The sequence below is a fragment of the Stigmatopora nigra genome, chromosome 1, assembly GCF_051989575.1.
Source record: "Stigmatopora nigra isolate UIUO_SnigA chromosome 1, RoL_Snig_1.1, whole genome shotgun sequence".
Classification (NCBI taxonomy): domain Eukaryota; kingdom Metazoa; phylum Chordata; class Actinopteri; order Syngnathiformes; family Syngnathidae; genus Stigmatopora; species Stigmatopora nigra.
Genome location: NC_135508.1, coordinates 22961248 through 22975810, shown reverse-complemented (window position 1 = coordinate 22975810; position 14563 = coordinate 22961248).

Below are 14563 nucleotides of genomic sequence, written 5' to 3'. Positions count from 1 at the left end.
TAATTTATTTATTTATTGCCAATTTATTTATGTCTAAAATGTATTTTCCTGAATTCTCACTTTCTTGCTAATGTGAGAGTGAAATTTTCCCAATACAAGATGAATAAAGTTATCTTATCTAATCTATCAGGAATGGAAAGGGTTGCAACTATCATTTGAAATTTTAAATATTAAAAAAACATCATTTAACAATGTATTTCCATTCAAGTAAAATCCTAAACAAGTAGTAATAGTATTAGCTACTTCAAAATAATTATGGCAGACAGAATAGATTCTAAAAAGAAAACTAAATCAGGGATCGGGAAACTTTTTGACAAAGAGAGCCATAAACAATTCATATTTTCTAATGTTATTCCTTGAGAGCCATACCCAGAGTTTAAAAGTCAAAATACATGTAAATGAGTGCCTTTGTTTTTAGTAAGTTCACCACTTTTAAAGTCTGATTACTTTTGACAACATTCTTTTGCAGTTGGTAATCAGTGAGAGTATGCATTCCAAAAGAGTCTAATGTAAAAAAAAAAAAAAAAATACAAAGATTTAAGCAGCTCCAGGCGTAGTATCTCAGCTCTGTCACCAGCGATTTCCATATTCTAGCTCACAGGTTCACGGAGAGCCAGATGCACCCATCAAAAGAGCCACATATGGCTCCCAAGCCATAGGTTCCCTACCCCTGGTCTAAATTGTGTTCTTGTGCTTAAGACCTCAACCTCTTTTAAGCAGCAAGAGGTCTATCATTGTGTCCCTAGGTGGGACCCAGAAGCAAACTTCCGATCCAATTACAGAAGTCAATCACCGTGATAAAAGTAAGATAAGGCTCAGATTAGGATTCGGCCATATGGCATGTTGGGGTAACTGTGGTTAGCACTGCGGGCTGAAGTTGAGCATACACAGACACACACACACACACACACACACACACACACACACACATTCGCATGCAGAGGGAAATGCACCACCCACCCACTTCACCAGACTTACAGGAACTCTAGCTACATGACGAGAACGATATTACCCCATACCATGACTCCAATATGTCCGTGCATTGATGCCATCGGAAGGCAATTTAGCTGACATATGGTTAAAGTCCTTTTTAATGATCTGAATAACAAATGCTATCAAGTAGAGGATGCTCAATCTATTTACAGTAACACATCTCATAACTTCTTTTTATAAGTCTTCCAAAGCGATTTTACTATTGTAACCAATCATGTTGATTAGAGGGCCCATGCATTCATCCTACTTTAAACAAGGCACCAAAATCTCAAACACAGGTGTTGACTAAAGATACAAAAGATAATTTAATACACAGCTTCCACCTATCCATCCACCCATCTATCCATCCATCCACCCATCCTTCCATCCACCCATCTATTCATCCTTCCATCCATCCTTCCATCCACCCACCCATCTATTCATCCTTCCATCCATCCTTCCATCCACCCACCCATCCATCCACCTATCCGTTCACTCATCCATAAACCCATCCTTCCACTCATCCATCCATCCACCCATCCACCCATCCACCCATCCAACCATCCATCCATCCACCCATCCATCCATCCATCCATCCATCCATCCATACATCCATACATCCATACATCCATCCATCCACCCATCCACCCATCCACCCATCGAACTACTGAAACTAAGTTATGATCAAATTCAGCCCTTTATCAGTTTGTCACCCATGTATTTTTAATAGAAGAAAATGTACCAGTTATTTTCTGAAGATGAGGTAAAATGAGGAGCGACAATCTCGACTATAATTCCAGACCACAGATTACTTGTTGTTATCATTGTGTACTGGTTTCATACCAATTCCACAACACACAATCAAGTCAAGGAGTAATTGAGAAAATTTGGTGATAAAGTGATAATATATGTAAGTTACCTATCTAAAATTAGAAGAGCAGGTCGACTGTCGCTGCTAGTAAAACTGCGGACAGTTATGTAGCAGCATTAGCTGGTCATCGAATGATTAGATAAACTAAGAGACAATCCGAGAATTGTTAACAAGCATAAAGCTTCTGTCAATTTAACAATTGCTTTACGACAATTATTTCTAGTATTTTTTTTAGAAATAAATCTTCAGCTGGAACCTTTGGACCAGAACAAATCAGCACCCTTTGTATGATAGTTCCATTTGTCTGTCCTCCGACCATTTGAAAAAGATGGCCCTGCATTTAAATTACACAGGGCAGTTTACTGGAAGAGTCCACTGGGGAAATCGAAGTAGGGAATCGAGGGGGAGGGAAGCATTGGGGTTGAGTGTATGTCTGAGTTATGGGAAATGGCAGAGGATGCACAGCAATGTGTGTAGCTAGATTGAGATGGTGGGAAGACCTGGACTTGCAGTGAGAGAATGACTGTTTAGATTAGAAGAGGAGGAGAATAAGTAGATGTCAGAAAGAAGCTAGAGGTTGAATTGTGAGTACTCAGTGGGGGACATTAATTGAGTTGAGATAGGCAGATACATTTTTCAAAAAACAACAACTAATTATTCAGCATGTAAAGTAAATATGGAATAATCTTCCGATGCAAAGTTGAAAGAACAAACCGCCAAGGGTTATAAGTTTTTTCCATACGTTCATTTAATATTGAAGTTTTATGCAAAACGTTGGACACCTATTTGTCTTTCATCCCTCCAGACATTGTTTCTTTTTCCATTGTTGTTTCTCTTGAGTTATAAGATTTGAAAAAGCAGTGCCAAGTAAGCTCCTTTGTCATACATGTCTAGTGGACATTTCAGAATGCATTTAAAGAACAAACCCCGTGAGTGATGGACTTGGACTAAAATTGGGACAAAAACAGCACTCAGCAGATACACAGCAGCCAAAAATTTAGGATACAGTTTCATGGCCATTAAAAATCTATTTTAATCCTGAGTATAATAATATAACATATTAGAATCCATAGGTTGCTTTTGAATGATTTATTCAGTCATTCGTTCATGTTCTGTACGGCTTATCCGCTCAAGGGTCACGGTAACGGGGGGTACTGGAGCCTATCCCACCAAACTATGGCCAACAGGCAGGGGACACCCAGAATTAGTGGCCAGCCAAAAGCAGTACTGAATAATTTATCGAACCATAATAAATCACCTGTTATCCAACTTCAACTTTACTTTAAATGAAAAAAAGCATATCCCTGCCATTCATCGGAGCATGGGAACAGAAGAAATAGATTATCTACTCCAGCAAAAGTTTGTAAAGCAAAGAAAGCATCCATCATTCCCCACAAAGAAGCATTCAAAAGAAGGCTAGACTAATTTACGTACAAATTACACTCACAGGGTAGACTCTAGGCCATATATACGACGGGCAAGGTTAAGATATTTCAATTATTGACATCTTGGAAATTATTTAGTCCATGTATAATGTTAAACATCTGACTTCATGGCCCCTCTAATTTTGAATAAATTTACCAAATAAGTACAATGTAAAGATTTACATTCCATTTCCATTTCCCTGGACATCTTTTGGGATCGTATATCACTCCTTGAAGTTGTATAGGTTTATTGTTCTCTCAATTACTGTGTCTATCAATAGACATCAAAGTCTTTAACATCAGTCACCTTTTTGTCTTTTTTTCCACGCTGAAGAATATTTTGTGTTCTATTGAAATGGCTTAGAAGCACTTTAGACTATTTGTATCCAAATGGACATCTAAAAGACACAATTTCAATCAACCCTGCGTATCCCTAACCTTCAATTATGTTCACATTAGCTCCTACATCTACTAATTCAAAATGGACTATTTTCAGGTAGTAGTTATTACTAACCCAGAGTGTGTGGAAGAAATGCAAGAGTATTATCTCCCATGACAAGTTATTTAATGAGCTCATTTTACAATTGTACACAAAATGAGATGAGAGACAGGAGATTTACTCTCTATGCAGGTCATTTGTGTTTATTTGTGTGTACCTGTCCACATATTCGATTTTTTTTTTTTATGTTTTAAATTGGAAATCAAATATTTCTTCCATGTTATATTTTAGAAAAAAAAAACTGGTGTGCGTTTAAACTTTGCAGATCTTGAAAGAAAGTTTTAAAAATCTTTTCTTCTTGTGCTAGTGACTGTTTGCTCCCTTTCCCTGTCTTGGCGAGACCTCCTCACTACAAACCAATGCAAAGACACAAACAGGCCATTATACAAGACATGACTTCCCTCCCTTTCTCTTCCTGCTGCTTCCTGCGCCTCTGAATAAAAGGACGTGCAGAAGAGACTGAAGTGTAAAGAGTCCTCTGTCCCTGCCGCTTCTCTCAGACAGGAGTGACACTACAGCCGACAACAACAACTACAACAGCAGTGAAAGGGGGTACTGCAGAATTATTCATGAGAGTTGAAGAGCACAACGGCAAGAGAGCTTAGTCTGTCTGCAAAAGTACTCCCTCTATGCTTTAAAAGCCATCCCGTTCATGAGTTAGAACACAAAACTTACCCACCTGTTCTGAAAAAAGACAGCCATGAAAATGGCTATTCTCTACCTTGGTTGAAAAGTTTGCTATTTATCACAAGGGGTTCTCTGTTGCCAAATAAAAGATCTGTTTAACAACATCTTTGACATTCGCAACTCTACTCCTCTAACTGCAACTAGAGGCAAACACCTGCTGCTTTGCCCGTTTTGTCAAGTTTGTCATTGGAAAACTACTGGATAAACATGGCTTTTATCCATTGAAAGTTTGATTATCATAAAATAAACATTGCAAAGAGTTTAAAAAAAAAATCATGAAATCATTACCCCCCCCCCCCCCCCCCAAAGTTAACAAAAAACAACCATTCATTTTTTCACAAGTATACAAAAAGGGAATCCCCAACTTAGGCCCATCAATACAAATATTTTATTTTTGCTCTTCCTACTGAGCTCCAATTGGGCATAGAATTTGTATGTATTTTTAATATTTCGAGCATATATTGGTTTCTATGTGGGGATACGAAATGTAATTGGTCTATTTTAAGGCATAATGCATTAGGAGTTATTGAAATTATGTATGGAAGAGTCAGTGTTTTAAAAACTGACTTTTTCTACTATATTCCAAATGAACAAAAGTTTCAATTCGGCATATTTAATGGCTTGTTGAAATAAGATAAAAGTCAAATAAATGAGAAAAACAAAAATGGCCACTGATCAATCAATCAAACCAGTTGTTGACAAGTTTTAATGACACTGTTTCAGCTAAAATGATAGAAAATAAATACAACACATTAAAGTACAGTAATACCTTGAAATAAAAGCTTAATGTGTTCTCGAACAGAGCTCATATGTCAATGTACCCGTATCTCAAATCAATTTTCATATATAAGTGAACAAAAAACAAATTAATTTGTTCCCATCACCTGAAAAAAACAGCAACAATGGATATTACAAAGGAAAAACATTTTTAGTTGTTCTGATTCACCACCTATTTAGAAAGTAATAAATACCTATTTAGTGCGCAGCTTGGAAATGATGGTTATCCCTTCATTCATTGCACTGGATTTGGCCCCATTGTTTTCCACAGCCCAATTTTACACAGATGAATGCAATAAATGCAACCTGTAAAGCCAGTGCTTGTAGATCTCTTTAAGCGAGGGAGATGAGGCGAGAAAGATGCTGTTCTCGTAAGCAGCTTCTCGCATACTCAGCTACCCGGTCAGCTGCATAGGGAAAGATTTCGTATGCTCGTATCTCAAATTTGTCTCGTATCTCAAGGCAAAATTTCATCCTGAATGTTCCTTGTATCTCAAATTTCTCGTATGTTGGGACACTTGTATGTCAAGGAATTACTGTAGTTGATCTACCGTAGTAATAGTAGTTAGCTGGAATTTATAAAGAACTGTTTCTCGGCTAGAGCGGCCCAGCGGATGGGTGGTTAGCGCATCGGCCTCACAGTTCTGGGATCCTGAGTACAATTCCAGGTTGGTCCAACTGTCTGGAGTTTGCATGTTCTCCTGGGCACTGCATGGGTTTTCTCCGGCTACTCTGGTATCCTACCACAAGGCTAATTGGACACTCTAAATTGCCCCTCGGTAGGAGTGTGAGTCTGTCTTCTAGTGCCCTGCTATTGGCTGTCCACCAATTCAGGGTGTACCCCGCCTCTGGCCCAAAGTCAGCTGGGATAGGCTCCAGCACCCCCGCGACCCTAAAGAAGATAAAGCAGTTCAGAAAATGAGATGAGAGATGAACCAGATAAACTAATCATAGCTGCCTTTAGATAAATTCTGTTGTGAATTTAAGCAGTACGCTCGACTATTATATAGTGTGCTCATACCCTTTATACAAGCTGTTAAACTGCGAGCAGCTAAATTGCCTTTCATTGTTCAACAACCATGACAATGACAAAAAACTATTCTATCCTAATGCATATTTTTCCGAGATTAAATGTTACATCGTTTAATGGCATATTTTGTCCATAAAAATGTAAACAAAACTGATAATTTCCAGCACATCAAGAAAGGGAGCGTTCAATGGCCCCCATGTGCAAACAGAACAATATGCAGTATCAGATTTTATTTTCAAATCTGAAAATATATAAAATGCACATTTGAAAATTCATCTACTTTTTATTTAGGGGAAACATACATGCTGGATTCTGTCATAAAATAGAACAAACACCCCTGTGATGATTACAGAGTTCAGCATCTTATTATTAATCCAATTTTACATGGCCACATACACTATATTTCACATATGTATAATTACAAATTGTTTAATTATCAGAGAAAAGTTTAACCTGTCAGTGACTTTGCCAACGCTCTTAAGAACAGAAAGCTCAGACACAGTTCAGAGGCTGCAAAGTTCAATAACGTGCCCACAACGGTGCACCCTGATGGGAACACCCCACCCGTAGAACTCCCTGAAGGCCTTTTAAGGGCTAGCACTAATAAATGTGGGTCACAACAAGCATTGTGTGTGTGTGAAAAGTGTGTGCGAGTGTGTACGGGTGCTCAAGACAGTCAAGTCTGGGACAGCATTCAGATAATGTTGAAAAAGGACTTATTTCACAAATGCAGTAGAGCATGAAAAGTAACCCCCCATCCCTACACAAACAATGATGCCAACAAAATAAGGAAAAAATGCATGCAGGTAACCCAGTTAATCCAAAAAGTATAGCAAACAGTAAATAAATCATGTCAACAATAAGGGGAGCTGTGTTCAACAAATATACTGCATAGTATAGAAGAAAAACATTTAGTGTATTGCTTTACACTAGTGGTGTCCCACTGAGCTACTCTCAGTTTCCTTCCACTTCCCCATGATGCTGTGGTTTCTAAATCCTGCTTTACTAAACCCTCTGACTGGACCATGAATACTTCATGGATTTCCTGAAAACACAAAGCCCTGTGGAACTAGCAGACAAAGTGCGTGGGTTCCTCTGCAGGTCACTGTGCCGAAGTGTCTCTGCTCTATATTTACTGAAAACCAACCTATGTGTTTGTATCTTTGAATAAATGTTCAAAGAGATCATAGTGCAAATGTATGTGAAAACAATATGCGTCTTTGCATTTGCGTTTGTGTACATGCGCATATATTTATGTTGTTTTGAAAAGGAGTGTGCATCTAAATGCATGTGGGGGAGGATGCATGTGCTACATGTGTACTATGTATACATGCAAGCCTTGACTATTGTATGTTTTATTGTGTTTGCAATAGCCCGGTGATTCAGGTGTGTGAGGGGAAGTGGAAAAAAAAAATGTTCATACTGTGTCACATGTTCATTTGCATTGACCAATGCTCAGCTTGCATGAAGAATGTATTCAGTGTACCAGAAGGATCATGATGTCTCACACTGTGAAAAAAATGGGGGAAGGGTGTATGCATGTACATATGAGGGAAACAAAGATGACCAAACTGTGACAGACAATATGTGATTCACATTATCTATCTCCTTATTTTGAGGGGAGTTCTGCGAACATTTTAACAGGGATGCATACAATGGGGCCATCATAATTACAGTAATTGATGACAAGTAGACTATAATATTAACCGGCCACTATTTAGATATTCCATTCATCATTTAGAGACAATGTTGAACAAAATAAATTTCCAGATACTAAGTTGTTGAGGTCTTAACTCATTGGCGGTCATTGACAGCAACACCCGTTAATCCAATTTGTGTGTGTGTGTGTGTGTGTGTGTGTGTGTGTGTGTGTGTGTGTGTGTGTGTGTGTGTGTGTGTGTGTGTGTGTGTGTGTGTGTGTGTGTGTGTGTGTGTGTGTGTGTGTGTGTGTGTGTGTGTGTGTGTGTGTGTGTGTGTGTGTGTGTGTGTGTGTGTGTGTGTGTGTGTGTGTGTGTGTGTGTGGGAGTGTGATAGTGTACCTAATCATACGACCTTTGACAGCCCTTCCCAGTTGAGATGGTTGAACATCTGTCATGTTCAATGTCAGTAAAGTTGATTTTGGTATTTTTGCCTTATATGTTTTACCTGGGTTATCTTTATGTTTGTGTGATAACTCCCAATGGCAGCCAATGACATAATAGTAAAAGTTGTTCAGTAATTTATTTTTATGGAATTATAAAAGTTAAAAAAATAGAGAAAACAAACATCCTGAATTTTTACTTTTTCAATGGATAGAGTAAATATACTGTATATATTCCTTATAGTTTTACAATACAACAAAAAAGTTTAATTCCTGTTTAAATTTTCAAATCAAAAAATAACACAAAAAAATATTAATTTGTTTGTCTTAATTTTAATTTAATCTTTGAAATTAGATCTAAATTGAAAAAAACCAGTAAAAAATGTTCTCTATTTTTATTTCTAGAATATACTGTATATGGTTTCTTTTTTTACAATCTAATAACATTTTATTAATTGTTTTTATTCCAATTTAAATTTTCTAATACAAAAATGAACTGTTTGTATAAGTTTTAAAATAAAATTATATTCAAAAATGGAAAAAAATATGTCTTTTTGATTTTAAAAATGGAAGTAAAATAACTGCAAATATTCTGCTTTTCTGTTGTCCATAAAGTAGTTAATTATCTATCAAAATGAGATACGTGGCTGTTACTAGAAAATAATCAAAATAATTGTTTGAGGCAGCCATTGTAGAGAATACCAAAGGTTGATTCAATAAACAGTTCATTCTGAGACTGGAATAGTGTCAATACACTTCGAGTTACAGGCACCAGTGAATGTCTCCCTTTTGTAGAACTTGACATATGGTGCACACATTTTCTCTATCAATTTCAGATCCAACTGCTCACGCCAGCAAATTGCCCCTCCTCCCTTCATACTCATGCTCATCAGCCCCCCTTTTTCTTTCCACATCTCCCCATCTCTTCCAATTCTTTCCTCTTTCTGAAAGTCATCTACTCGCTAAGCAGTAAGCAACATCGAGGCCGCTTGCAAAAATGAGAGTATACAAATGATTTGTGGCACCGGCGTGCCACTGGCGCCAGCCTGTGTGACTGTGAGGAGGTGGTTGTTGGGGGACGCTAATGTCACTTTCACCTTGTGTTTCTCTCGCAGGCCCATGATGATCATTTTTTTTCCCGATTTCATCGTAAATGTGTTTCAGGCAACGGCCACCAAGGGAGAGAGAGAGAGAGCTCAAGAGAGCATGAGTAAGAAATGATGTTTGAGAACCATGCAGTCCGCACTGTTGTCGTGTGGAAGTGGAAAGGGGGGGTTGTGCGGGTAAACAGGATAGCTACCGGAGGAGGGTATACATAAGGGGAGATGGAGCAAAAAGAAGAGAGGTGGGGGTGCATCTGCACAGTGACCTTTCTCTGATTCAATCCCGCTGATGAATCCTAATGAAGGGTTTAATAAAATCACGGTTTACAATCTATCTCAGCATCAAAGCGTGCAATCCAATTCAAAACACATAGCCGTCTACATTTCCAATATCGCCGCAAACAAATCCAATCCTTAGCCGTAAAATAAGTGAGCAACGAATCAATGTGTGAAGGGGGAGAGCAAAGGGTGAAAAATTGGCCATGCTGGAGAGTGAGTGGCTAGCACATTCGTTCCAGCTGTGGTCTAATGTCACAACTTGTCATATTCATTTGGCCTTCTAATGAGGCTAAAGTCAACAAGGTGCAGCAGACGAATGAAATGGCTGCTGATAATAACTATTAATGAGCAAATAGTGTAGCCGAGCACCAAGAGCAGGTTATGGGAAATCATTTGACACTTAATCATATGCAAGCTAAAAATCAGTTTCCAAAATGATGTTCAATGTTATGGCAAAAAAAAATAAAAGTTCACCGTCAACCGACCCTATTTTTTTCAGTTTCTTTTGTCCTTAAGGGTAAGGATCTGTTCTGGACATATTACATTAAACCATTCAGATGCATAGTCAACTATTTCATCACATCTCATTTTCTGAACCGCTTTATCCTCACTAGGGTTGTGGGGGCTGCTTGACCCTATCCCAGCTGACTTTGGGCCATAGGCGGGGGGGACACTGAGATGGTGACCAGGCAATCGCAGAGCACGAGGAGACGGACAACCATTCACGCTCACAATCATAAGGGAATGTTTCCCTTATGGGTAATTTCGAGTGTCCAATCAGCCTACCATGCATGTGTTTGGAATGTGGGAGGAAACCGGAGTACCTGGAAAAAACCCACGCAGGCCTAGGGAAAAAAACAAGCAAACTCCACACTAGTAGACCGACCTGGATTTGAACCCAGGTCTCCAACTGTGAGCCCGACGTGCCAACCACTTGCTCCGCCGGGCCTCCTAGTGGGGTCCAGACAATACTGAAATCGATTGTGTGTAGACCACACATGAACAAACTACGGCCCGTTAGGCTTTTTAATCCGGCCCGCCGACGTTGTCCAATTTTTTCCCAAAGATGGCGCGGTCACGCGGAAGCCAGTGGCAGTTGCTCTGTCCACTCTTATTTGTTTTTCGTGTTTTACAACACTTAAATTACATTTTAATATTTCTTAATACATTCCTTTTTACTTTACTTAGTACTTTATACTTTTTATTTTAATGATGAGTGATGCGTATGTTAATACTTTAGTCCTTTTTTTCTGTTCATGTTTCATATATACTGTTAACGGATGCAGTTTTTTTTATATATATGTATTGTATCTTGTGCTGACCCGGCCAGTCTGTCAATTTTTTAAAGTCACCTAACCCTAACCCGAAAAGTTTGCCCACCCCTGGTGTAGACTGTAGGAAGCAAACGTGTGACTAAATTATTTGAAACAGTGACATCTGCTGATAGCACATAGTACTGCAATCACATTGGTTGGATGCGTGGAAGGGTGGATGGGTGGGTGGATGGGTGGAAGGGTGCGTGGGTGTTTGGGTGGTTGGATGGATGGATGGATGAATAGTGCCTACTTTTCGGTATAAGGGAGACCGCTGGTCTAAAACATTTTGGGTGAATTTTATCATGAGATATGTGTGGCGTATTTCATTCATGAAAATGTGCATCAAATCCTCTGATTCATTAAACATGTCACAGACTCATTCATTCTTAATAGCATTTGTGGTGTTTCATTTTTTTGTAATTTGAAAATCTTTTCAACTTGTACACAACCCTATTATATTTATTTTTAAATGGATTCATTCATTTTCCATATGGTGTATCCTTACCCAGGTAGACTTGTCAGTAAACAATACTTTTTCACATTTGGCAAGATAAAATGTATATTTAGAAAGTGCATTTTATATTTCGTCGGGTTTTCTGTGTGACAATGAAATTGATTTGATGAACTGAGAACCTTGTGTGAGAGTAATATGCAAAAAGAGAAAAATCACAACGCTCATGCATTGCCTACGTCCACACCTACATGCATGAATAAATACTTTACAGCATATCCACCCTGTGTAGCATAAAGCAAATAATTGCTCACAGTGTGACACTGTATACCACTGGTGTTATGCACCAAATATACATCTTTACCTCTCTGACATTATAATTACTATCCTCCTTATGCCCGTTCTACATGCTCAGTTTAACTTTGTGAGGAAATGTGGCCAATGGTAATGGGCTCTATGAGTGTGTGCCCAGTAACCTGAGTTATGAGAGGGAATGGAGTGAGTGGTATTTGACCATGAGCATTGTGTTTTATGAGATGAGCAGACTTTAATGACTCTGTCACTAGTAAATGGGCTCTGATTTGTAGCGCAGCTGTCGCCCTGCTCTGTGATCAACGGAGCCTTCTGGAGAAGCAAGAGCAGATTTTCATACTAAACCGTGAACAGTGCATGCCGACTGGGATCCTGGCAAAAATTGTCTCATTAACGTGTGCCATTGATACAGAAAATAATTGCAATTTGACGTCTAATCAGTGAGAAATCACAGATGTTCAGATGCAGGTGCCAGTCAGATCTTATATTTAGTAATATCCAATCAAAGTACGCATTCCTCTGAGATACCACTTTTCCATTATTTTTCATTTGTTATGTGGCTTGGGTCCCATTCATGTGAATGTCATGGAGAGAGTTGAGTAATTCATTAGCTACTGAAACTGTACAGATGTATCATGAAGTCCAAATTAAATACCTTTCCATGGTAATAATTTCAAATTGAATGCAAATACTAAATTGAAGATGGGATTGTTTTATTCAGTTAGATATTAGTGGTTTTATTTTACTACTAAATACATTGAAAAAAATATGCATTATTTCAGTATACTTTACAAAACGCCACCTGATAATGTAGTGGTTCACTCGCCGGACTTTTGTGCGGGTAAGCATGGGATTGGTTCCTGCTCAAAGGTGGTATGATTGTGAGTGCAAATGTTTTTTTTTTGTCTCCCTGTGTGTACTACGGCTGACTGGCGACCAGTCTAGGGAGTAATTTGCCTTTCGCCCAAAGTCATCTGGATTAGGCTCCAGCCTATATATATATATATATATATATATATATATTAACTGGAGTGGCGGGCCGTCAGGGCCTTCAGGGTTTGCTTTTCCTCCTGGTTGCACTGCTTCCAGATGTGTTATCATATTGAAGCATTTAACCAATCACATTTCAGCCATTATTTGTTGCCAGGGTCGGAAATCTGCCTATAGGCCTTCACAATCAGTTCTGCAGGCTCTGCTGCATTAAACAAACGTTGATATGACTGTTGCTTTAACCAATCAGATTTTGAGTTGGCAACACCACACAATGCCTTCTCGCAGGCGTAAGGATACGTCATCGCCTTCACTAACTATGATTGGCTAGTGAAAGAGTGGATTAGCCAGAGCTAGCAAACTGTATCTGGAGCGAGCTGCACAAGCAAATATATTGTTGAGTTGATTTAAAACTATTTTCAAGATGGACTTTTCAAGAAAAAAAGCTGGACATCATTAAGAAAGGTCGGACAACGCCAAAGCAAGCAAGTCTGTCACAACCGGGACATTTTCAGCACGAAATCGAATAAAAACTATAAGAAATACGACAGGACAGGCTCGACTTTCAGCATTAGCTTTGGTGGCGATAGAAAAGAAGGAAGAAAGGAGGATGGATACTGTGTACAGTTAAGAGGGATATATGGCTGTATTCCTAAATAATATTTCAATTCTATGAGGTTATTATTGATTATTGTTTATGTTTTGCAGCTGTAGCTACAATAGAGGTGTTATAGCCATAAAATAGTTTCAGAGGGTTGGATTGATTTGCTGAAGGCATCGCTATATATATATATATATATATATATATATATATATATATATATATATATATATATATATATATATATATATATATATATATATATATATATATATATATATATATATATATATATATATATATATATATATATATATATATATATATATATATATATATATATATATATATATATATATATATATATATATATATATATATATATATATATATATATATATATATATATATATATATGTTACAATAGGCTTATAATAGTGATAGTAATACCAAGTGGGGGCCTACCTTTTTCAGAGATAAGGTCAACCCTCATTGACCTGGTCACAGTGAAAAAGTGTGAGATGTGTTGAAAGCATATCACAGCAGCCAAAAGTCACAAAATTCAAATTATTTCCTTGTCACTCAAAATACATTGTATCTAAATGTAATGCGATATGTGGTATACTACAAAAAATCCAAGGGAAATTGAAGAAGAAAAAAAATCCTGAACTTCACCTATAAATACTGTCAGTTGATATTTGTTGCCGACTTGAGAATGTCAAGACTAGTGGAGAATTGGTGGTGATTTTCCTAGACAAACGCACAGTAGAGAGCACCTGGAATTCAAATATACTGAGTATAGACTCACGACATAAAAATATAAATTTGCTTGCATTTGAATGAGAAACAAAGATCCGAAAGTTGCTGTGCATTTATTTGACTCATGTAAATTGTATTGCAGATTTATTTGTACTTGAAATTGATATTGGTATTTTGGTAACCTTGCTTTCTGATTTTTCTGTTTTAGAAGACTAACGCGAGTAAAAAAAAATGGTTTAAGGCGAAACCCACCATTTAACAGTGAACGGTGGTTTTCTCGGATAATTTGATGGGGGTAAAAAGAAAGTCTGCCATCGTGTGGACAGATGTTTTAAACGCAGACTATGCCTGAAGAAAAAAAAACAGAAGTACTACTACTACGCAGAGAGACACTTTCACCAAATGCCCCAAA